Consider the following 6000-nt stretch of genomic DNA (forward strand, 5'->3'; position numbering starts at 1 on the left):
AGTTTTCCACAGGAAGGCCATTGGTGTGTCTCACACTACTCAAGCCACTGGCTCCAGCATCCTCACATTCTTCCTGGCCTGCTTTCCAAGTATAGGAGCCTGTTTGGGATTAGGATGGGGCTGTGTGTCTATGCCCATGGGAGCCACCAGCCCACCTGGATACACAGCAGGGAAGGGAAGAGCTGAGACAGACTTGGTTCTGTCAGACTTGGTCAGACAGCCACAGTGAGGGCAGAGGTGGGCCTGAAACAGGTGGGTCTGGCTATCCTGATCCCTTGAGGCTAGTGGGAATGTTTGCCAAGGACAACAGTTTACTGCACAGGCCCCTGAGTCAGCCCTATAAGGGCCTGGGCAGGCTGTAAAGCAATCATGGAACATAGTGGGAGCCCTTAGGAAACACGTCGGCCATTGTATCTCTCAGTATCAGGACACAAGTCCCACTCACATGTGCATGTGTGCACACAGCAGAGTTCAGTTGCCTAGGTGATGCTTGTTTAGTTTGATTCTTGCCTCTGCTAGTCTGTGCTTCCTGTCTCAGGTGGGGCCCCGCCCTTCTCTGACCAAGATTTGGCTGCCACTCAACAAGCCCAGAGAGGCAGGATGAGGGGCCAGGCATGTGGAGACTCAAGCCTGTCGGCACTGTCCTCCGGCCAGCCCAGCAGAAGGCCCCTATATTGGCAGCTTGTACCCCTTTGCTTTGACACTTTTTGTAGGGCTGGGGATAGTGGACAGAGTGGGAAGGGAGTGAGTACCCACCTCGTATCACAGGGGACCTGGGTACAAAAGGCGGGAGCAGCACTTGAAATACAGGAGAGACAGCAGAGGAGGTAGGGGTGCAGAGGTGAGCCGGTGCTGTCCTGAAAATTAACTGGCACTTGAAGTACAGTGTCCTCAGCTCACCTCTTACTACACTGGGCCCCCAGGCCCAATTCAGATTACTGCTCACACCCTCCTATAAACCCACGGGGCTGTGGGAGACCCTGACTTCCTGCTGCAGGGGAGTGGGGGCTGCCCTCTTAAGCAGCTTCCTGGGACATAGCCAGAGAGGACAGAGATGAGGTCCCGGGACAATGTGGAGACAAGGAAACATCTGTGGGAAAGTGGCCACCACCTCATTGGGTGGAGGGGGTCTCTTGCTCGTTGTTCTTTGGGCTTCTTCAGATATCTCTGTCCTATTTATTGCTGGTGCTCTTGTCACTCCAACCACCCTCGCTGTCCTCATCAGTCTCCATGTAAGTCTCTCCCTGCTGGACACCCTGTCACCTGTGACCTCGGGCAGCCTGACAGTGTCGCTTCCGTCCTTTCCTGGCTTTAGAAGGGGTTGTCTCCAGGCTGGCCATTCTACCAGTGAGGCTTGCTTGATGACAGCTGTCATCCTGCCCCTGTTCTCTCAGAGGCACCGTCAAAAGGGAACTACTAACCCTTGGATGTGTCCAAGCTATTGGCAAATAGACTCCTCATTGTCACTTCTGCCTCAGTGGCTCCCACTCTGGCTTCTGCGCAAGGATGTGTGCAGCAACCAATCTGAGTTCTCTTCTGCCCACACTTGCTGAAGGGGACACTGCTGGTTCTCTGAAAACAGGCCTATGGAAGCCACGGAGCTGAGTGAAGTCTGAACTTCAGGTGTTGACAGAAATACCTCAAATGGTGACACTGGCTGGGGCCCATTGGGCTCATGAGTTCTCACCTGGGGAAAATCCCTTCAGTCACATCTCAGCTCCAGGGGCTTAGGGCACAACCATGCCTGCCTGGAAGCTACGGTGCGGATGTGTGGTAGCCAGGCCTGGAGTGTCAGGATGGGATATCAAAGGGCTAATGTCTACCCAAGGCTGTGAGGAGCCCTGGTTTGTGAGTAGGGGCGGGAGGGAGTACACCTCTCAGCAGCCATCCTGTTACACGGCCTCACTAAGACCCCAGGTTCTCTCCCCATTCTAGCACACCCCACACTCCTGCTCCACCCCATTTGGGCCCTTAAGGCCAGGGCTGGAAGACAGTGTTGCCGGGGGTCAGAGTCTGAAATCAGATCTCAGTTCAGGGCTAGCTGTGTGTCCTTAACCCAAGACCTTCACCCCCTCTGGGCCTGTTTCTGCATGTATGAACTGAGCATACGTCAGGGGCTCTGGTTTGAATGACTTCACCCTGGGAGGGGCTTGGCTTCTAAGGAAAACCCAGTCAGGAGCAGGGAGCCTGCAGTGGCAAGAGAAGAGCTATGTGGAAGAAGAGATTTGTGGCTCAGCAGCATCCAGGCACAGAGCAGTCCACCAGCTGTATCAGATATGCCTTGTGGGCGTGATGATGTCCAAGGTCATGCCTCATAGCAAGCCTCCTGCAGCTGCAAAGCTCAGGAGCTTCGGAGTCAGTGCAGGGTCCTAATTCTGGCTGTGGCACCTCTGTCTTGCCCCTGTGACCACTGCTTTTCCACCAGCACCTCGAGTATTGGGTTCTAGGAGGCGGTTCCCTGGGGCAGCAGGAGAGGCCTTTGTGGAGCCACTGAGCCACCAGGTCTCTAGATTACTCTGCGGGGCTGCCCAGTAAGTTGGAGTGTCCATCAGGATCCCCAGTGTCAAATGGGAACCTGGGGAGGGTCTGGGTGAGAGACAGCACTGTCACCTCCAGGGCTGAGCTCTATGAATTTTCCCAGCCAGGGCAGGTGAGCAGAGCTGCATCTAGTCTGGGGAAGCTGTGGCCAGCAGATGGGCTCCTGTGTGTGGCTGTTAGCATCTTAGTAACTCTGGAAGGACATGAGGGCCCTTGGTGATGTAGCCCAACCAAGGGCTTTTATAAAAAGGAACCTGGAGCACTAGGAAGGTAGAGGCAGGAGGATCTCAGAGTTCAAGGCCAGCCTGGCCTACAGAGTGAGTTCCAGGACAGCCAAGGCTACATAGACACCCCTCTGGGTCTGTTTCTGCATGTATGAACTGAGCATACCTCAGGGGCTCTGGTCTTGAAAAAGAAAAGGGGAGTGGGGGCGGACACTTCAGAACCCAGCTTCAGACAACTGGTGAACACGCTGTTGAGAGGATTAGCTGCTGAGAAGTCTTAAGGGGTGCTTCATCTAACTAGCTCCATTGTTGTTCCAGTTTATAGATGAGGAAACTAGGGCCACCCTGTTAGAGCTGGGACCTAACTCCATGGTCCCCCACCAGCCACCAGCCACCATCCATGAGCATCTTTGCCACCTGATCTCAGTCTTTAGTCCCAGTTCCTTGTGGGATGAACACAAGTGACTTTTGTTGTCCCAGAGAGCCTGGCTTCGTGAAGCATGGGGCACCTGCTCCAGAAGGGGCTGACTGAGCCAAGACAGCCTGTGAGTGCATTTACACTTCAGGGGTTTAGGGGAAAGCCAAGTGTGCATCTAACACCACAGGTGTCCCTCAAAGCCTGGAAGAGCTACTTGGGTCATTTGGGAAAAGGCTATCTAGCCAGGCTTGCAGTCGTGGCATTTAGGAGGCTAAGGCAGGAGACTAGGAAGTTCTAGGCCAGCCAAGTCTTTGTAGGGAGACCCTGTCTCAAACAACAAAATAAAAGAAATGGCCTGCCAATCTTGGCCAAGGGAGCTCCAATGGGTTATAGAAACAACTAGGGGTTTTGAGTGGCCTTGGGTAGGTGAGCGCTATGCTCTGAAGGTGCATCTTCATCTCTAAAGCGCATGTAGCCAAGACTCCCTCAGGAATTTTGTTAAGGACAGTGTGTAATAGTGACAGTCACAGCTGTGGCCTACAGAGTCAACCAGGCCTGAAAGCTTTGCATCTGACTTGAATCCTCACAGCAGCTTTAGCAGCTGCTTTGTTCAGGTGGGGAAACTGGACCATAGTGACCTTGAGAGTCATTTGAAATCACCCAGATAGGCAGTAGCCTTAGTGAAAAGCCCTTTCATTAAGCAGGCTGATTCCGAGGTTCCTTCCTAACTCCCACCTGCAGCAGTTCCCAGTGCCAGGCCCAGGGAGCCAGGAGCACAGTAGTGACAATTGGATGGTATGGCTGAGGAGCCATGCAGGGGCTTGCCATCAGCCTAGCCCCATCCAGTGGCAGTGTGGACCTGGGTGTGGCTGGCCCAGCAGAGAGGCAGCCTGGCTTCCCCTCATCACCCATCACCCTGCCCCACCTTAGCAACCTGAGGGACAGAGCATTGTGCATCCTTCCTAGGTAACCCTGCCCCAATAAGCCGCTCCTTCGCTGTCCCATGTACCACGGGCAGGCCCTCACCCATCTAGTCTTTGTCAGGAGACCCACAATGGGGGGGTCCTTGCTGGGATAGATAGAGCAGGCACCCTACTTCCCAGGCCCCCTGTTCATGGGAAAGGCAGCAAGTGTCTGCAGCCCATCTCCTGTCATCCAGCAGCAGTCTTTCCCCCATTTTTTGTTTCATTGTTGGTTTGGTTTTATTGCTGTTGTTTTTCAAGACAGATTTTCTCTCTGTAGCCTTGGATGTCCTGGAACTCCTTCTGTAGACCAGGCCAGCCTTGAGCTCATAGATCCATCTGCCTGTGCTCCCAGAGTGCTGGGAGTACCGGTGTGCTCCCTCTGTTTCCTGTTAGCAGGATGTGTCAACACAAGCTCCAACACTGACTGGACATGGTTGGCCCTGCCTCCTACCCCTACCTAGACACTCCCCCATCCCCACCCCCCATGGCCTTGCTGCTTTGAACCACTAGCTCTGGCTTTAAACTGGTAAAGGTGCATCTGATTGGCTAAGTCTAAGTCATATGATCACACTCCACACCCACCCCCCAAAAAATAGGACTTTCCCAGACCCACACCACATAAACACACACACACACACACACACACACACACACACACACCTGAGACATGTTTCTCGGTGTAGCCTAGGCTGTCCTGGACTTGCTTTGTAGACCAGGCTGTGGGAGACCTTTATAGGAAGGTGTGGATGTGGCCACCACCAGAATTCAGGTGGGAGGACCAAGGGCATTATCACTACACACTGACACTAGCCTATCCCAGGAGGTGTCCATGAGGGCACAGAGATGGTAATTTTTAAAAAAATTTTATATGTTATGTGTACACACACACACACATACATGTCCATGTGTATGCTGGTATCCCTGGATTCCAGAAGAGGGTATTAGATCCTCTGGAGCTGGAGTTACTAACAGTTATGAACCATCTGTTGTGGGCGTTGGGAACAGAACTCAGGTCCTTTGTAAGAGCATCAAGCATTCTTAACTGCTGAGCATCTCTCCTGCCCATAGTGGGTGGTTTACAGAGAAGCTTTGTTGTCAGGCAACCAGCAACCATCATGCTGGATACCTTGAGCAAATTGCCTCTCTGGATATTGGTTCCTCAAAGAGACAGCCACATGAGATCAATACATACGAGAAAAGCACCTGCTGCCCATCATGAACCGCGCTTGTCTCTTAGTGTGAATGGTGTTGACCCAGGGCTGACCTGCAGGACCCCTCCCCACACACAAACACACAGGCCACCTGCTGACTCTCAAAACAGTCCTGGCAAGGCAGATAAGATGTAAAGAGTGAGACCAGTGGACTGAGTGAGGGAAGGACAGCCTGGGGCTTTAAGCGAGGGAGAACCCCATTTGATTACTGCAGGAGCAGACTTCCTGAAGGAGGTGGCACTGGAGATGAGCTCCTTGCATGAGAGAGCACAGTTGAGACCACAGGAGAGCAAGGCAGACATGAAGGAGGATCTGCAGGGAGCCACGCCCAGAGAGCCCGGCATTGTGGTTCTTGGTGGGGAAGGCAGTCTGGGACCTATGAGGGAGGCTTCCTGCTAGTACTGGGGGTGGCTGCATGGGGTGGGGTGTAAGGGCATCTTTAACATAGGGCTTCAGGAGGAGGGGAAGGTGTGACGCAGGGCCCCAAAGGAGGCATGGCCGGCCCGCCCCTCGGTCACCCTACTTCCACCTCTGAGAGCCCCTGGAGGCAGCCCGTACCCCAGGCTTCCCCTTCTGCTCCAAAATGTCCATCGATTACCCATTCCTGAACCTCTTGGGGCATTAGACAATGTGATTCCTGTCCC

This window comes from Acomys minous (genome assembly GCF_964271855.1).
Source record: "Acomys minous genome assembly, chromosome: 6".
Lineage (NCBI taxonomy): Eukaryota > Metazoa > Chordata > Mammalia > Rodentia > Muridae > Acomys > Acomys minous.